Here is a 20958-nt window from a genome sequence, read left to right as displayed (position 1 = left end):
CTAGTTTGGATTGCATCTCATTCAGTTGATTTTTAATTTCTGCCTGATTAGCTCTGAATTCTGCAGTCATGAAGTCTCTTGAGTCCTTTATGCTTTTTCTAGAGCCACCAGAAGCTGTATAATAGTGCTTCTTAATTGGCTTTCTGACATTGAATTGTAATCCAGATTTTGTAACTCTGTGGGAGAGAGGACTGTTTCTCATTCTTTCTTTTGAGGTGAGGTTTTCCTTCTAGTCATTTTGCTCAGTGCAGAGTGGCCAAAAGCAAGTTGTATTGGGAAAAGGAGAAAAAGAGAGGAGAGAAAGAAGGAAAGAAAAGAGAAAGAGAAAAAGAAAGGAAGAAAAAAAAGAAAAAAGAAGAAGAAAAAGAGAAAAAGAAAGAAAGGGAAAAAAGGGGTGGGGGAAGGAAACAAATCAAAAAGCAAAACAAAACAAAACAACAACAACAAAAAAAAGAAAAAGAAAAAAAGAACACGGGGGAGTATCTTCTGATTCTGTGTACTTTAAGTCCCTTGACTTCCCCTGGAACTTGTCCTTCTAGCTGGTCTTCTGGGCGGGGGGGGGGGGGGGGGGGGGGGGGGCGCCTGTTGTGCTGATTTTCAGGTGTTAGCACTTGGGGGAGCTGCTCTGCCCCGGCCTGGTGCAGGGCTCAGTGGGGGTTGTTTACCCCGTGAGGCCCCAGGAGGAACAACCGCAGTGGCGGGGCCAGCTCTGCAGCCCTGGAGTCAGCCCCCGCAGTAGCTCCAGAGCTCTCCGTCTGCAGGGCCTGGAGGCTCTGGGCGGGGCCGCTGATCTGCTCAGCTCGGGGCAGGAGCGTCCTCGTTGTCCTGGGCCCTCCCGGCCTCTGCCTGTCCCGGGGGGAGGCTGGATTCTGGGCTGTGTCCGGGCGACCAGTGCTCTGGGGCCTGCGCTGTTTCATTAGCGCTCCTGGGGCTGCGCAGCCCCCTTCACCGAGCTGCCACCGAACCCCTCCGAGCTGCTCCGGGTCCGCCGCGCGCGCTGCAGCCCTTAGGGAGCTCGGCGCACTCTCCCGGGGCGCAGGTGTCTATTAGTGTCCCAGGGAGCCCGAGGGCATCCCCGCCCTCCTGGGGTCCTGCTCTAACTCCCTGCGGGCCCCTTTCCGCCTGGGAAGGTTGGTGCAGCTCCTGCTTCTCCGGGGAGGGGCTCTCCTGTCCTGGGGACACTCGCCCGGGCCTCAGCCCGGCTCCTCGCGGGGCCGCTCCCCCTTGGAGGCCTTTTGTTTCTTTATTTCTTTTTCCCCGTCTTCCTACCTCCATAGAAGCTGAACTCTTCTCACTGTAGCATTCCAGGTGTTCTCTCTTTAATTCTCAGGCCGAATTCATAGATTTTCAGGATAATTTGAAGGTTTTCTAGGTAATTTGGTGGAGACAGGTGATTTGGAGACCCTACTCTTCCGCCATCTTGCCCCTCCTCAAAAGATATATATTTTAAAAGGTTTGTCTTCCTTTCATGGTAAAAGCCTGTTAAGTTGCAGTTTTATAAAAGTGAGGTTTGATCCTCTAGGATCTGTAAACAGAGACTGTGAAAGTAGAAAAGATGTGACAGAGAGGGTGTAAGTCAGTAATTCCTGTCCACAGCAGAATGGCATGAGAAAAAAAATACACCTATCACATGTATGAACAACCTGCAGAATGGCCATCTTCAGCAAAAACTGCAGCCTAATCTGTCTTTTGGCTGCCTGGAGAGGCAGAAACAAGAGGAACACCAGGCACTTGACAATCCTCTCAGAACTGTAAACTGGAAAGGAGCTCCTCAACACATATTCCCACAAGGATGGAGGATTTACTATTCTAATGTTGGCCACAAGTAACTCAGGGATGTCTTCCCATCTATGAATTATCTCTGGTGTCTTAACTTAAGGGCATATGTGAGCAATTCCTCAATAGTATCCCTACTCATTTCTCTCTTTTTCTTTCTACAAGGTCCACAAAGGGGAAACTACCCTCCCCTTGGCCAGTCTTGTCAACCTAAATATTCTTCCTTGAGCAAGTTAGAGAACTGGGATGATTCTTTTGCACAGCAGTGTGAGCTCTGCTAAACCAACTTGATAGCCTTGAGCAAGTATTTAACATCTCTGTAGTTTGGCTTCCTCATCTAAAAAAAAATGGGTTAATAATAGTTTCTAGTACGAGATGGCAAAGGAAATTAAATACGGTAACACAGGCATGTGTTATGCTTGGCACACAGTGATTGCCCCAGTATATTAGCAGCTGTCACAATTTTTCTAAGAAGCATTATACTTTAGTGACTAAGAATATGAACACCACAGCCAATCAACTTAGATTCAAATACTGATTTCACCACTTCTCAACTGTGTGATGATATTTAGAGGTATGGCTCTTAGGAGGTGATCAGGTCATTAGGATGGAATTAGTGTCCTTATAAAAGAGGCATCAGAGAACTCCCTTGACAATAGTGGGCCCTCACCAGACATTGAATCTTCCTGTGCCTTGATTTTGGACTTCCCAGACCCCAGAATGGTGAAAAGTAAAGTTCTGTTGTCTATACAGTCTTCAGAATTTTGTTGTAGGAGCCAAACAGACCAAGACATGCATACATGCACATATGTACACACTAACTTAGAAAAATTCTTAGCAATTATTAAATAATACATATGCTAGCCATTTTGTTATTATTATGACTATGGGTTAGGAAGGACAACATAGAAGTAATAAGTAATAATGTAACAGTTCATACAATTGAAATTTTTAGGGCACATCTATGATACACAGTAAGAGCCTTGAGTTTTAACTATAATAACTCCTTCTCAATATCTGTGAGTCTCACCTTCCTCATCTGTAAAATGGAATAATAACATAATACTTAGTCTGCAACATCACAATAAAAATCAGAAGTCATCGAGGGAATCAAGGGACTGAGGCAACTTTTCTGCCCAAATCCCATGCTGACTGACTCTCCTCCCCTCTAGAGTCTGGCCAAGGGAAATATATACACAAGAAAACAATTAAGATCTGAAAAAATTTGGAGCTGCTACAAATTCACTAGAATAATCCACAGAACTCGAGAAACTGCTATACTTAGGATTAAAGTTGCATTACAAAGAACACAAGTCAAAAAGACCCAAAGGAAGAGATCAAGGTCTACGAGGGTAAGAACCACAAAGCATCTATGTCTCTAGGACATGTCACGCTCCCAGCACATCAATGTATGTATATCAGGGTTCAACTAAACCTTGGTGTAATAATCACTGAGCACATGACAGAACTCAATCTCCAGCCCCTCTCTTTTCCCCAGAGGCCAGGAGGTCAGGTTAATATCCCCTGAACCAAAGGCTCAATCCTCTAATTATACAGTTCCTTTTTCCAACTTGGCCAGTCCCAATGCTAACATCTAAGGTCCCACCAGGAGTTAGTATAAACTCAGAGGTAATGCTGGGGCCCCACAGTGAATAACAAGAACACTCCTGTCACTAAGAAAATTCTAAGGATTTAGAAAGAAGCTCCCTCATAAGAACTCAGGAAAAATAGCAGAGAAATTCTCTATTATACAATGAAAGGAAGCTTATAAAATTGAGTTTCATTCAACTTGATAAGGCAACTTCAAAAAAGGAACTAAAGTACTCACTTTGGAAGCACATATACTAAAAAACTGGAACTGTACAGAAAAGATTAGCATGGGGCAGCCCCAGTGGCTTAGTGGTTTAGCGCTGCCTTCAGCCCAGGGCGTGATCCTGGAGACCCGGGATCAAGTCCCACCTTGGGCTCCCTACATGGAGCCTGCTTCTCCCTCTGCCTGTGTCTCTGCCTCTCTCTCTCTTTCTCTCTCTCTCTCTCTCTCTCTCTCATTCTTTGTGTCTCTAATGAATAAATAAAATCTTAAAAAAAAAGAAAAGAAAGATTAGCATGGCCCCTGCTCAAAGATGACACACAAATACATGAAGTGTTCCATATTTTTGAGAGCAACTAATGTAGCTGACTTTCCTAACACACAAAAACAGACAAGAGACTTAGACAAAATAAGCAAACAGAAGAATATATCAAAAATGAAAGAATAGGATAAAATTATAGCAAGAGACCTAGGCAAAAGAGAGATAAGCAATATGCCCTATCGAGAATTTAATAATAATAAAGACTCATTCAACTTGAGAAAAGAGTAGAGGACATTAGTGGGACACTTAAAAAAAAGAGATAAAAAGGAACAATCAGAGATGAAGAACACAATAATTGAAATTAAAATAGCAGATGGGATAAAGAGCAGAAGAATAAATCAATAGCCTGGAGGACAGAGTAATGGAAAGTAACTAAGCTAAGTAGATGAGGGAAAAAATTATGCAAAATGAGAATAGTTTTAGGAGACTCAGTTGACTCTGTTAAGTGTAATAATGTTTGCATTATAGGAATCTCAGAAGAAGAAGAAGAAGAGAGAGCAAAGGGGGCAGAATTTTATTTGAAGAAATAAAGGCTGAAAACTTTCCGAGTTTGGGGAAAGAAGCATAAATTCAGATCAGGGAGGCATAGAGAAGCGCCAAAAAAATCAACCCAAAGAGGTCCACAACAAGATACTCAGTAATTAAAATGACAAAAAGCAATTACAAAGAATTAATTCTAAAAGAACTAGGATAAAAGAAAACATCTATAGCTACATACAAGGAAAACCCCATAAGCCTATCAGCAGATTTTTCAACAGAAACTTTTCAGGCCAGAAGAAAGTGACGTGATATATTCAAGGCACAGGGGGAGCCTCAGTGGCTCAGGCAGTTGAGCATCTGACTCTTGGTTTCTGCTCAAGTGATGATCTCAGGCTCCTGAGATCAAGCTTTGCATCAGGCTTTACACTCAGTTGGGAGTCTGCTGGAGATTCACTCCCTCTCCATCTGCCCCTCCATCCATCTACCTTCTTTATTATTCTCTCTCTAAAAATAAAGAAATAAATCTGGAAAAAAATAAAAACAAAAAAAGTGCCAAAAGAGGAAAATCTATAGCCCAGGGTACTCTATCTAGCAGGAGAAGTGAAATAATAAAGACTAGAGCAGAAGTCAATGAAAAAGAAACCAAAAGAACAGTAGACCAGATTAACAAAACTAGAAGCTGGTTCTTTGAAAGAATTAATAAGATCGATAAAACCCTAGCCAGACATATCCAAAAGAAAAAAGACTTAAATTAATAAAATTATGAAACAGGAGAGATTATAACCAACACCAAGGAAATATATACAATTTTGAGAACATATTATGAGCAACTATATGGCAACAAATTAGGCAATCAGGAAGACATGGATGCATTCCTAGAAACTTATAAACTACCAAAACTGAAATAGACAATCTGAACAGACCAATAACCAGCAAGGAAATTGAAGGAGTCATCAAAAACCTCACACACAAAAAAGTCTAGGGCCAGATGGCTTTCCAGGGGAGTTCTACCAAACATTTAAAGAAGAAATAATACCTACTCTACTGAAGTTGTTTCCAAAAATAGAAACGGAAGGAAAATTTCCAAATTCGTTTTTTGAGGCCAGCATTACCTTGATCCCAATATCAGACAAACAGCCATTTTTCTCAAAAAAGAAAATTACAGACCAATATCCTTGATGAACGTGGATGTCAAATACTCACCAAGATACTAGCCAATAGGATCCAACAGTACATTAAAAGGATTATTCACTACGTACCTCAGTGGCTTGGTGGTTGAGCATCTGTCTTTGGCTCAGGTCATGATCTCAGTGTTCTGGGATTGGGTCCCACATCAGACGCCCTGCAGGGAGCCTGCATCTCCCTCTGTCTATGTCTCTGCCTTTCTCTGTGTGTCTGTCATGAAAAAATAAATAAATAAAATCTTTTATATATATATATATTACTCACCATGACCAAGTGGGATTTATCCCTGGGATGCAAAGGTGGTTCAATATTCACAAATCAATCAACATGATACATCACATTAATAAAAGACAAGAACCATATGATACTCTCAATTGATACAGAAAAAGCATCTGACAAAATACAGCATCATTTCTTGGTTAAAAACTCTTCACAGTGTACGGATAGAGGGAACATACCCCAATATCTTAAAAGCCATCTATGAAAAGCCCACAGTGAATATCATTTTTTTAAGATTTATTTATTTACTCATTGAGAGAGAGAGAGAGAGAGAGAGAGAGAGAGAGAGAGAGGCAGAGACACAGACACAGGCAGAGGGAGAAGCAGGCTCCAAGCAGGGAGCCCAACGCGGGACTCAATCCAGGGTCTCCAGGATCACGCCCTGGGCTGCAGGCGGCGCTAAACCGCTGCGCCACCGAGGCTGCCGGTGAATATCATTCTTAACGGGAAAAACTGAGAGATTTTCCCCTAAGATCAGGAACATAACAGGGATGTCCACTCTCACTACTGTTATTAAACATAGTACTAGGAGTCCTAGCCTCAGCAATCAGACAACAAAAAGAAATAAAAGGCATTCAAACTGGCAGAAAAGAAGTCAAACTCTCACTCTTCACAGATAACATAATACTGTATATGGAGAACCCAAAAGACTCCACCCCAAGATTGCTAGAACTCATACAGCGATTCAGCAATGTGGCAGGATACAAAATCAATGCACAGAAGTCAGGTGCATTTCTATACACTAACAATGAGACTGAAGAAATAGCAATTAAGGAATCAATCCCATTTACAATTGCACCCCCAACCATAAGATATCTAGGAATAAATCTAACCAAAGAGGCAAAGGATCTGTACTCTAAAAACTACAGAACACTTGTGAAAGAAATTGAGGAAGACAGAAAGAAATGGAAAAACATTCCATGCTCATGGATTAAAATAAATATTGTGAAAATGATCTATGCTTCCCAAAGTAATCTATACACTCAGTGCAATCCCTATCAAAATACTATAGATATTTTTCACAGAGTGGAAACAAATAATCTTAAGATTTGTATGGAATCAGAAAAGACCCTGAATAGCCAGAGTAATGTTGAAAAAGAAGACCAAAGCTGAGAGCATCACAATGCCTGACTTCAAGTTACATTACAAAGCTGTGATAGTCAAAACAGTATGGTACTGGCACAAAAACAGACACATAGACCAATGGAATAAAACAGAAACCCAGGGATCCCTGGGTGGCGCAGCGGTTTGGCACCTGCCTTTGGCCCAGGGCGCGATCCTGGAGACCCGGGATCGAATCCCACGTCGGGCTCCCGGTGCATGGAGCCTGCTTCTCCCTCTGCCTGTGTCTCTGCCTCTCTCTCTCTATCTGTGTGTGACTATCATAAATAAATAAAAATTTATAAAAAAAAATAAAACAGAAACCCAGAGATGGATCCTCAACTCTATAGTCACCTAATCTTCAACAAAGCAGGAAAGAATATCCCGTGGATAAAAGACAGTCTCCTCAACAAATGCTATTGGGAAAACTGGACAGCCACATGCAGAAGAATAAAACTGGACCATTTTCTTAGACCATACACAAAGAAAAACTCAAAGTGGATGACAGATATAAATGTGAGATAGGAATCCATCAAAATCATTAGAACACAGGCAGCAACCTCTTCGACCTTGGCCACAGCAATTTCTTGCAGAACACCTCTCTAAAGGCAAGGGAAACAAAAGCAAAATTCACCAAGATAAAAAGCTTCTGCACAGCAAAGGAAATAGTCAACAAAACTAAAAGGCAACCCATAGAATGGGAGAAGATATTTGCAAATGACATATCAGACAAAGGGCTAGTAACCAAGATCCATAAAGAATTTATCAAACTTGGGGATCCCTGGGTGTCTCAGTGGTTTAGTGCCTGCCTTTGGCCCAGGGCATGATCCTGGAGTCCTGGGATCAAGTCCCAAGTCAGGCTTCTGCATGGAGCCTGCTTCAAACAACACACACACACACACACACACACAAAAACAAAAATACAGTCAAGATATTGGCAGAAGACATGAACAGTCATTTCTCCAAAGAATAGATACAAATGGCCAACAGACACATGAAAAAATGCTCAACATCACTTGGCATCAGGGAAATACAAATCAAAACCATAATAAGGTACCACTTTACACCAGTTAGAATGGCTAAAATTAACAAGACAGGAAACAACAAATGCCAACATTGAGGATGTGGAGAAAGGGGAACCCTCTTACACTTTTGGTGGGAAATCAAGCTGGTACAGCTGCTCTGGAAAACAGTGTGGAGGTTCCTCAAGAAGTTAAAAATAGAGCTATTCTATGACCCAGCAATTGCACTACTGGATATTTACCCTAAAGATACAGAATGAGTGAAACAAAAGGGTATCTGCACCCCAGTGTTCATAGCAGCAATGTCCATATTGGCCAAACTGTGAAAGGAACGGAGATGGCCTTCAAAAATAATGGGAGCAGCCAGGTGGCTCAGCAGTTTAGCACCTGCCTTCGGCCTGAGATCGAGTCCCATGTCGGGCTCCCTGCTTGGAGCCTGCTTCTCCCTCTGCCTGTGTCTCTGCCTCTCTCTCTCTCTCTCTCTCTCTCTCTCTCTCTCTCTCTTTGTCTCATGCTCCCATGAATAAATAAAGAAAATATTTTTTAAAAAAGATGAATGGATAAAGAAAATGTGGTATATATTTATACAATGGAATATTACTCAGCCATCATAAAGGATGAAGTCTTACCATTTACATCAATATGGACGGAAATGGAGGGCATTACGCTGAGCAAAAGAAGACAATCAGAGAAAGACAATTATCATATGGTTTCACTCATATGAAGAATATAAGAGCACAGTGGATCATAGGGGAAGGAAGGGAAAAAGAGGATAGGAAGAAATCAGAGGGAAACAAACCATGAAAGACTTTTAACTCTGGGAAACAAATTGAGGGCTATTGGAGAGGAAGTGGGTGAAGAGATGGGATAACTGAGGGATGGGCATTAAGGAGGGTACATGATGTGATGAGCACTGGGTGTTATACTCACTCAACTGAAGAGTTATTGAAAACTAAATCTAAAACTGATGATGTACTTACTATATGTTGGCTAATTGAATTTACATAAAAAATTATTTTTCTAAAAAAAACATATGATCATTTCAATAGATGCATAAAACACAATTGACAAAGTACAATATCCATTTGTGACAAAAATGACCAACAAAATAGGTTTAGAGGGAACATACCTCAACATAATAAAGGCCTATGTGAAAAACACAGAGCTCACATCATACTCAATGGTGAAAAACTGAGAGCTTTTCCTCATAAGGTAAAGAATAAGACAAGGATGCCCACTATCACCACTTTTATTCAATATAATACTAGAAGTTCCATTTACAGTAATCAGACAATAGAAAGAGTTAAGAGCATCCAGATTGGTAAGGAAAAAGTAAAACTCTCACTCTTTGCAGAGGACATGATAGTTTATATAGAAAACCCTAAAGATTCCACCAAAAAACCACAACTGACAAACGAATATGGTAAGGTCACAGGACACAAAATTAATGTACAGAAATCTATTGCATTTCTATACCCTAATAATGAAATAGCAGAAACAGAAATGAAGAAAACCATCCCATTTACAATAGCATCAAAAATAATAAAATACCTAGGAATAAATTTACCAAAGAGGTAAAAGCTGAAAACCATAAAGAACTAATGAAAGAAATCGAAGATGACACAAAGAAATGGAGAGAGATTCCACGCTCATGGATTAGAACAAATATTGTGAAAATGTCTAAACTACCCAAAGCAATCTACACATTCAATGCCATCCCTACCAAAATGCCAAGAGCATTATTCGCAGAACTAGAATAAACCATCATAAACATTATATGGAATCACAAAAGAGCCCAAATAGCCAAAGCCATCTTGAAAAAAAAGAAAGAAAACTGGAGGCATCACAATTCCATATTTCAAATTACACTACAAAGCTGTAGTAATCTAAACAGTATGGTATTGGCACAAAAACAGACACACAGATCAATGGAACAGAACAGAAATCCCAGAAATAACCCACAATTATATGGTCAATTAATCTTTGACAAAGAAGGAAAGAATATGCAAGGGGGAAAAGACAGTCTCTTTAATGAATGGTGTTGGAAACACTGGGCAGCTATATGGAAAAGAATGAAACTGGACTACTTTCTTTTCTGTGTGCTAGCACACACAAAAACAGACTCAAAATGGATTAAGGACCTACATGTGAAACTGAAACCATAAAAATCCTAGAAGAGAACATAGACAGTAATTTCTCTGACATCAACCATAACATGTTTTTAGATAGGTCTCCTGAGGCAAGGGAAATAAAAGCAAAAATAAACTCTTGGGACTGCCTCAAAATACAAAGCTTCTGCACAGTGAAGAAAATCAACCAAGAAAGCTAAAAGACTTCCTACTGAGTGGTAGAAGATATTTACAAGTGAAGTATCAAAAAAGAGTTAGTATCCAAAATATATAAAGAACTTACACAACTCAATACCCAAGAAACAAAATAATCCAATAAAAAAATAGGTAGAAGATGTATACAGACATTTCAGCAAAGAAGACATACAGATGGCCAACAGAAACATGAAAAGATACTCAACATCACTCATCATCAGGGAAATGCAAATCAAAACCACAATGAGATATTGCCTTACACCTATCAGACTGCCTAAAGTCAAAAACCAAGAAACAAATGTTGGTGAGAATGTGGAGGAAAAGAGACCCTTATGCACTGTTGGTGGGAATGCAAACTGATGCATCCACTGTAGAAGACAGTGTGGAGGCTCCTCAAAAAAATTGAAAATACAACTACCCTATGATCCAGTAATCTTACTCCAAAGTATTTACTCCCAAAATACAAGAAACACTAATTTGTAGGGTTACACATACCCTATGTTTATTGCAGCATTATTTACAATAGCCAAATTTCAGAAGTAACCTAGGTGTCCATCAATAAATGAATAGATAAAGAAGTGGGGGGTGGAATATTTTTCAGCCACATAAAAGAAATTTTGCTACTTGCAACAACACAGAGGGTCTATTTGATTATTATCAAATGCTATATGATTTCACTCATATGTGGAGTTTAAAAAACAAAACAAATGAATAAAAGAAAAGAGAGAGAGAGAAACTAAAAACACAGACTCTTTACTATAGAGAATAAACAGGGTCACTAGAGGGGAGATGGGTAGGAGGATGGGTGAAATAGGTCATGGGGATTAAGAGTACACTTATTTTGATGAGCACTGAATAATATATGGAATTGTTGAATCACTATATGGTGCAACTTAAATGAATTTAACACTATGCTAATGATACTGGAATTAACATTGTTTTAAAGATTTTTTTTAATTTATTTATTCATGAGAGACACAGAGAGAGAGAGGTAGAGACACAGGCAGAGGGAGAAGCAGGCTCCATGCAGAGTGCCTGACGTGGAACTCGATCCCGGGTCTCCAGGATCACACCCTGGGCCCAAGGCGGCGCTAAACTGCTGAGCCACCCGGGCTGCCCTAGAATTAACATTTTTTAAGGAGAAAATAATATATCTGAGTTTTTCAGTGGAAATATTCAACAAAACATTATAACTACATTTCCACACAAAAACATGTACTATTTTTCCTATGAAAATACCCTAGGGTGAATAAGAACTGACCCATCCTTAAAAAGAGCCACATCACTTTATTGAAAGGAACTCTTCAGCTATTAGGATTCTACTGGGTAACAATACCTGCTCACTAAAAATAAATGAACAAAATATGGGGGGTGGAGGGAGGAACCAAACGAAGCTTTTTTTCCTTAACTGTAATCATATTAAAATGAAAATATAGACCATAACTGCATATGGGTCCTCACTTTCTAATGTTAATAATAATTATTATTATTATAACACTACAATTTATTGAACATCTATTATAGTCAAGCACTTTACCTTTTTGAAATACACACTGACCCAATTCATGGTAAAATAAACTAAAAGTTAGAGAAATTTAGTATTTGACCTAAGGTAGGGATCAACAAATTATGGCCCATAGACCAAATCCACTCACCACCTCTTTTTGTGAGGCCTTCAAGTTAAAAATGCTTTTTATATGTTTAAACAATTGAAAAAAGTCAAAATAAGAATAACATTTTGTAACATGTAAAAATTCTACGCTATTCAAATTTCAAATGTACAAATAAATTTTTACTAGAACACAATCATGTCCATTTGTTTGTATATGGACTACAATTGCTTTCACTACAGTGGCAGTCAAATAGTTGCAACAGAGACTGTGTGGTGTGTAAAACATAAAAATATTCACTATCTAGCCTTTTACAGAAAGCTTGCTGACCCCCAACAGAAAGTCACATGGCTGGAGAGTAACAGAGGGGGAATATGAAACAAAGTTTTCTCTAGTTCCAAGATGCATAATAATAGCAGCAATATTTCTTTGTTATTTCGAGCCTACTGTAGGCTCCAAATGGTCAGAACCTTGTTCAAACATCTCAATTTAGCCTCAAAATTATCAGCATTCTACAGTTAAGAGAGCTGAGCTCAGAGACCTAACTCACCCAAGGCTACAGAACCGGCTTCTTGCATCTCTGCTCTCTCACCTATGACACCTGCACCTGAACCCCACTCTACTTAGAAGAGAACACAGGGCTTCCTAGATTTAATGCTTTCACTCCACCTGAAGGAAAAAACCAAAAGATTGGTTCCCTCCCCTTGGGTGCCACAGTTGTGCTCCTTCTGGAGTAGGAAGAACAGGAAAACCTGAACCAAGGTTCAACCCCAGAAAAATGACACAGGGTTCAGTCTAGGCAGGAGGACATCATCATTGCCTATGGCTACAAGCCCCTGATGCCATTTGCCCAATATCTTTTACTTTCTTATTCCACTCTGGGAGCCAGACTCTAGAAACCCCCAGCCGCCATACATTTGGGTAAGAACTCAGAATAGCAAACTGATGTAACTGAAGGACTGAAGATAAATACCCCAGCTTCATGACAAAAGAGGCAGGGAAAACATCTATGAATATTTGAAATATCATACATCAAAGGAGGAAGGAAATGAGAAATTGCTTGCTCTTATCCGAGGAAAATTGTAAGCTGATAAAACGGAGCATCAGAAAGCATAACCTATTCAGAAGCACAGAGAACGTGAGGCACACCCAGGCCAAAACAAGCTTTGCTTAGCCCCTGTTAGAAGCGGTAGGGACATGTTAAACGGGTTAGCCAGCTCCAGGAAGCAGAATGTTCCTACCTATCATCTATCTATCTATCTATCTATCTATCTATCTATCTATCTATCATCTATCTATCTATTTAATTTGCCAACAATAGTGCACCATTAGTTTCAGATGTAGTTTTCAAGAACTCATCAGTTGCATATAACACCCAGTGCTCCTCACATCACGTGCCCTCTTTAATGCCCGTTACCCAATTACCCCATCCCCCCCTCCACCTCCCCTGCAGCAACCCTCAGCTTGTTTCCCAGAGTCTCTCGTGGTTTGTCTCGCTCTCTGATATTTTTTTTTCCCATTCAGCTTCCCCTCCTTCCCTTATGGTCCTCTGCACTATTTCTTATATTCTGCATATGAATGTTCCTTTTAATTTAGAATTCATTCAGTTTGTTCCATCAGGATGCAGATTCTTTTCCCAAAAACTTTATAAAGACAAATAGACATGGAGGATGGCTGCCTCTTACACTGTGGAGTGAATGAAGACCCTTTTAAGAGTTAATTTAAGTAGGCTTCTGCGCTGAGGACCACACTCCCACTCACAGGCAGTATCAAGGGTCTCCTGCAGGGCCATGAGAAGGGGAGAGGGAAATGGTTATTATTTGGGAAAGGAGAGACAACATTTTGATGGATTGAGAAAACCATAAAGGAAGACAAGGAAGATACTTTGACCAGAACTGGGCATTGTCCATTACGGTTCCCTGAACAGGTCCCCTTGTCCCCTGGGCATGAGTAGATCAACTTCAGGGACATGGATGAGTATGGCTTAGATGAGGAGATCCTTTGTTAAGTGTCTACTAGGAGCCAGCTTAATTCTGGCGCCCCAGAGACGTCATCCTCCATGTGGACACTGGCTTCTATGATGTCATTGCCACAAGAAATGCCTCTCCAAAGCGTATGGACTGGTGGGAGCCAGTACTGGAGAAGAAACTGATGGATAGAAGTCAATTCTAGCTAGCAACTTCAGTCAACTGACAAGCACTCTGTAAAAATTCCCCGAAATAAGAGGAAGCCCTAAAGCCTTATTTCCCGGGCAGGATAGATATGAAACTGGTACATAAAAAGACTACACATATACAGAATAAACTGTACACATCTTGTTAATTGTTCATATCCAAAGGCTCATCGCAGAAGTTGCCAGTTAGTGAATTTTGGACTTGGTCTTTTCTGAGTCTTCTTGTTCTGCGCTCCAAGCTCTTCCACAACCATACACATAGGCTGCTTATAATATTAGAACCTTTCTCTGTCTCTCTGTCCTCAGTTGTTCAGCGTTCACATTTTAAATATAGGAGCTTCACCAACTGCCATTCCCTAACTCAAGAGAGACTCATGCCTAACTTCCTACTACAGGTATCTAAGTAACAGATTAGATTCTCCTCCTGTGTGTACTCTGTAAAATTCCCTGTAGGGAAATAGGCCTATTTCCCAGGGAATACTTTTTCTCTTTTTGCATGATGCTTCTTTTTGTCCCACTCTGTTCGGCATACATTTTATGTTCCGTGCTGCAAATCCAGTATGGATTTTGGTGGAAAGAATAAAGTTCCATGTTTAGGCTCTAATACCTTAAAAAGAGTTCCCTGTTATATAAAAGCCAGTGACACCCAGAGTCACACTACCCCCCTATATCATAGCACAAAGCAGCCTGGGATTTACTGACGAGACAGTTCTTGCCCACATATCCTGAAGGGTCAAGTCTTTCACATTACAAAACACAAATTTTGAAATTTTGTATTTAAAACTATAGAAAACAGTCTACGATGACAGAATAGCCACCACTGATTAAGCAGCTACTTTTTTCTAGAAGCATTACTATTTTCACTGCCTCTTCACAAAAACTTTGCAAATTAGGCATTATCCACATTTTATAGACACTCAAAAGGTTTAAGAAACTAGCAGCCTTTGCAAGGTCAAAATTAAGAGTAGTGGGAATCTAACCTGGAATGCTTGAATCTAAAGCCTGGATTCAATCCCCATTATTGCATTGCCCAGGAAGGAAATTACAGTGAGCTACAAGGGTACATAGTAAAATCTCAGGGCCACCCCAAGGGCACTAGGGCAACCATTTGTATTGAGTAAATGATTAGGAATTAAATATTATCTTTTTAGATCTTTGCCAATTTGATCAAGAGGAATGGTATTTGAGTTTTAGCTCACATTCCTTTCATTACTACCGAAATTTGACTTTTTTATTCTTATTGGCCATTAATATTCCTCTTTTATGAATTGCCTATTTATGTCCTTTGTTCTTTCTCTATTGTGACTTGTTTTTCTTATCGATTTTTTTAAAGATTTTATTTATTTATTCATGAGAGACAGAGAGAGAGAGAGAGAGAGAGAGAGAGGCAGAGACACAGGCAAAGGGAGAAGCAGGCCCCACGCAGGGAGCCCGAAGTGGGACTCAATTCCAGGTCTCCAGGATCAGGCCCTGGGCTGAAGGCAGCGCTAAACAGTTGAGCCACCCGGGCTGCCCCATTTTCTTACCAATTTTTAATACCTCTTTACACACTGAGGCCACTCATCATTTGGCCATGATATTCTTTATAAACATTTTATCCCAATGTATCATTTTTCTTTTAATTTTGATTTTGGTGATCAAAATTATGTGCAAAGTTCAGAATACTTACACAATTAAATCTAAGTCTTTAGATTCTGCTTTGTACACAATGTTCCTTTATCTTTGTACCAAATTACCCCAAAATCAGTCAGGTCCAAGTGGGATTCTGCTGTATTAAGCACACTTCCATAAATGGATTGACAAACTAAAATATCTATGTATTGGGACACCTGGGTGGCTCAGTAGTTGAGCATCTGCCTTCAGCTCAGGTTGTGATCCTGTGGTCCTGGGATCGAGTCCCACATCAGGCTCCCCACAGGGAGCCTGCTTCTCCTTCTGCCTATGTCTCTGCCTCCTTCTCTGTGTCTCTAATGAATAAATCAATAAATAATTTTTTAAAAATTTAAAAAATAAATACATAAATACATAAATAAAATATCAATATATTAATTTATAATGAGGACTATACTCCAGTAGGAAGTCAGGTACCACATAGGTAATTTGATAAATACAAATAACTTTGGCCCATTCTCTTATATCTTGGAGTCCATATTATATCTGGACCTGCAGAACTTGCTATTATTATCTATAACAGAGAAAGAGACTCAGAAATGACTGACTTTGTTAACAGCATAACCAAATGAACATCTAAATCTCTTCACTGATTGGTTAAAAAAAAAAAACTGTGAAATGCATGTTTTAATAAGAACACAGTCCTTAATTGCACCAAGCATGAAAAAGCAACACAAACATTTTACTTTACCAAACATATAGATCATTTAAAATGTTAAAAAATGAAGAAAACAGATGTAAAATTGTCTAGGAAAATGAACAACTTTATGATTTGTTTGTCATCTTCTCCTTCCTTGCCTTAACATAATATGTAGCAGATCCCATGACAGCTCATAAAATGTACCACTGCCACCAAATCACTAGCTTTTATGGAGACAGTAATGAACATAAGATACCTTAGTAGGAGTTATAAAAATGTAGACACTTCTAACATTAAAAAAACAAGTGGAAGTATTTTGTAAACCAAAAATATTCAAATGCTTTGAGAAATGGGGATGCTTGGAACCAAAACTACTGCATAAATATCTGCAGTTTTACCCATATGCTATTTCTCCAGGATTTACAGCTATTTCCAATTTTTAATGCTCTAGCTCTGGCTGTTTAAAAATAGTTTGCAAGTGCTTGAGAGTAAGTCCCATTTGATTTTGAAGGGGATAGACGTTGGGGGTACCAAAGAAATCTAGACAGGCAAATGTATGGAATCACCCCCTAACCATCAAATGGTCTACCAACTCTTTTTGCTTTGTGTTTCTAAGAGCCTGAGTGTCCTTGGACAGATAAGTTTGGCTTGTGTAAAAGTGAAGGTGTGCTCTCTTTCTTCCTCTTCCACATTTCAAAGATTAAGACATTTCAGTCTCCTCTAAGTTCCAGGGCTGTGAAAGTCCCTTAGCATCTCAGATATTAATATGGCTCACAATGATGTGACTTAAATAGCCTTTTTAAAATTGAATCTATAATACTATGCTTATTTATTGTTCCTTGACAGGTACCAGATCTGATTGAAAAAGAGTTTCTCTAAACATTAAGTATTCGGAACAGTCAAGTAAAGATAAGAAGAATGTATTAAAGGATTAAGGGCAAACAGAAAATGAAGATGAGGGCAGGACAGAGAAAATTAAAATAGCAATGAAGTAAGATTTTGAAAAATGGCATTTGTGATGACAAATGAAATTAGCCAAATTTAACTCTATCTATCATAGAGCCCATTTTCAGCATGTTTAAAATATGTTCTTCTCCTGCTTTGCAGTGACATTTTACCCAAGTGTTTCTCATCCTGGGTGCTGCTAGTTAGCACTTGTATTTCAATGCTATCCACCAGTGTTATTTGTTGCTGTCCAGGACTGCCATGTAAAATGTGTGTGCATCATTCTCCTAAAGAAGAAATAGGGCAGGTGGCTTTGGACCGTGTCCCACAATGAAAAATACAGAATCCAAGCTACAAATGGTACTTACATTTCAATTTTTCCCTATTCACCACTGATGTAAACATCTTCAAAAAGTACTTATTTCCAAAAGCCTCTTTCCTTCTCTTTCAAAAGAAAATGTATTTTCAAATTCTTGGAAAGGCTTTACAGAGAACCCTGTGACTTCCTCAATTAAAGGATCCATTCAGCCTACACGCAGCCATTGCCAGTTCCTGGGCTTGAGACAGCAAGGCTCTTACTCTGCCACTCTGTGAGATTAGCAGGAAAATAGCAGGCATATTGTCAGATGGAATATTACACCATTTTGGCCCCCAAAAGAGATGTTAAGAGCTGTTGAGCTGTGGCATGCTGCTCAAGAAAGAAGACAGTCCACTCCAGTAATGAATTCACACACTGACCAAAATGCAAAGAAACCTGTTTTTCTTTTCAACAGAGAAGTCCAAAGTAGAGACCATTACTGTTATCTATTCAGGGACATTAGCAGCTTCTCTAATAACCTGCCTACTAAATATCTAGAGCTTAACTATACTGTATGCTAGTGACTCTTAAAATGTGGGCACCAAACCAGCTAAAGCAGCATCACCTGGAAACTTATTTAGAAATGAAGATTGTGAGTATAGCATAACATAAAAACCTGTCAAATCACTATGTTGCACCCCTGAAACTAATGTAATATTGTGTGTCAACTATACTTTTGTGTGTGTGATATCCTGACACAGATGAGAACAGATGCCATGTAAATAAATGCCAAAATGAAAAAAAAATGCAGATTCACAGTTTCTGCTTCAGACTTACTGAATCAGAAACCCTGTGGGTGGGAACCAGCAAATCCTCTAGGTAATTCTGAGATGCGTGCTCAACTCTGAGAACCACTAATATATGCAGGGCTACTTTTAATCCTCATTTGAGCACAGAAAACATTATTGTGATTTAGGGATAGCACACATGGTCAGAGCAAATAATTCTAACTCTATGTCTATGATGTTTTAAGCAATGTTGTCACAAAACCCTTTCAGAATCTAAAGAAAAAATAATAAAGGCAAATTTCACTTTCAATTTCAGGAGGTTCCTAAGCACATCTGAAGCCTGGCCAAGTACCCTAGCAAAGGAGCTTCTACTTTATCTTTTTCCAAGCATTTCATCTGCTCCTCATATAATCTGTAAAGTCAACAGGAATAGGTATTATGATAATTTATACCAGAGGACATCAAGGCTCAGAAACCTAAGGATCCTGCCCCAAATCTCAGAGCTGGTAATAAGCAAAAGAAGCTCATATCTAGGGTTCTGGTTCATCTACAAACTCCTTGCCTTATATTTTACTCCTCTCCCCAATTTGGACTGTTGTAAATAATAGTGATAGAAATAATGGTGAAGGGCTCCTGCCACCACTATCATCTCTTCACTCTGCTCTCTGAACTCTCCTCTAGACACACTGGCTTCCTTGCTCTTTAAGCACTGAAGTACATTTCCACCTCAAACTCTTAGCACATGCTGTTCCCTTTGCCTGGAATGTTCCTCAGATGTCCATATCATTTGCTCCTTCACTCCCTTTAGGTCTTTCCTCAAATGTCATCTAATGAGAGTGTTCACCTCTCACAACTATATATATAAAACAAAGATCCTTACATAGAAACTTACACTCTCTCCACTTACCCGGCTTTATTCTTCATCATTTCCCTAATCACAACTGACATAGTTTATATTTATTTGTTTATTTCTGTCATACTCACCTAAACATTGTTCTGTGAGCATAGGAACTGTTTTGCTTATTGTTAAATTCATGGTTTAAAAAGCAACACAGCAGAGGCACCTCGGTGGCTCAGTTGGTTAAGCATCCAACTCTTGATTTTAGGTGAGGTCATAATCTCAGGGGTGTGAGGTGAGTGTGGAGGCTCCATGCAGGGTGTGGAGCCTGCTTAAGATTCTCTTTTTCTCCCCTTTCCCCACCCCTTACTCTCTCTCTCCTTCTCTAAAAAAAATAATAATAACAAAATAGCAACATAGCTATAAAATAGGTGTTCAATTAATATTTGTTGAATAAATATCATATTCAACTAAGTTGAATATCATATTCAACTAGTTAGTCTCTATCCACCCAGCTTTAACTCAGTGGTGTGAATCAATTCTCTAATTCAGACCCTTTTTTGAGTAGATATCAAAGGAAATCATAGCAAGTTCTCCCTTTTCTATCATTAATGTTGTGGGTTCTGATAAGGACAGTGATGTCAATGATAATAATGTAAATGATAATATTTACTGAACATCAATGATAACCTAAGAACAAATATTACCTCTAATTTTCACAGAACTCTGCAAGTTATATATCATCCTCACAGTTATGCAAATAAGGAGCTCAGAAATGTTATCTGCCTCAGCTACTGAGTGTTGATCAGAGCTGGGACTGGCATCCAGCTACTTCAAGCTCCAATGCCTGCACTTTTTAAAACTCCTATCCTCATCAATTACTGCTGGACTACCAGCAGCCTTGATTCCTCATTGCTTTCTATAAAGAAAATAGTTTCTGAAAACCAAATATAAAATAATGACCTTTTCTAAACAATACTATTGATCATAATTGGCAATGTCTAAGAGGAAGACCACTTATGAAATGTCTAAGCTACAAAGTTTAGAGATAATGTAGGCCAATTCTTTATCTGGTCCAACTTCCATAATTTATAGAAAACTGAGATCCACAGAGGTCAATTTGCCTAAAGTTGGCTTTCTGAAATGGGAAGGACTGAATGACATGGTTAGAAGCAGCATCTCTGAAGTCAGAACCTGGTTCAAAGTCAGGTTCTACCTCTTGTGTGTGACCTCTTGTGGGTAACAAGATTCTTAACTTCCCTAATCCTTGGTTTCCTCACTTTGGAATAGGGATAATGCCTACTTTATAAACTGTTTTTGCAAATTACGTTTTTATATGTGTGTGCAAGAGAAAAACAATACATTACAGCTATTATTATGTAGTAAAGCCATTTTAAGAGCTCTCGTCTTCTAACACTCAGTCAAATATATCTACTAAGTCAATTCTTTTCCTCACACAGAAGATGATATTAATCTCCACAGGAAGGTAACTACTGGTGAGTCAGTCAGTGTTCAATCCCAAATCCAATTTTTCAATCTTCTTCAAGACTATGGTTTAAAACAGTGTGAACCCAAATGATAATACCAGGGATATTTTTGCTACTTTCTAATTCTGATACAGCATTGAATTTAATTGCTGCTTTCCAAGAAGGAGATAAGAAAATGAAAGAAGGAGAAATGGAGCTGTTTAAGATGA

The 20958-nt window shown here is 39.2% G+C and overlaps 1 pseudogene; it reads left to right on the top strand.

Annotated features, from left to right (window-relative positions):
* The first annotated feature begins 3821 nt into the window (after positions 1-3821).
* LOC119865544 lies at positions 3822-3934 on the top strand (annotated as a pseudogene).
* The last annotated feature ends 17024 nt before the right edge of the window (positions 3935-20958 follow it).

Source organism: Canis lupus, chromosome 13 (genome assembly GCF_011100685.1).
Source record: "Canis lupus familiaris isolate Mischka breed German Shepherd chromosome 13, alternate assembly UU_Cfam_GSD_1.0, whole genome shotgun sequence".
In the NCBI taxonomy this organism is placed as follows: Eukaryota; Metazoa; Chordata; class Mammalia; order Carnivora; family Canidae; genus Canis; species Canis lupus.
The sequence above is the reverse complement of the archived record's forward strand: the minus strand, read 5'-3'. Positions and strand labels throughout refer to the sequence as shown.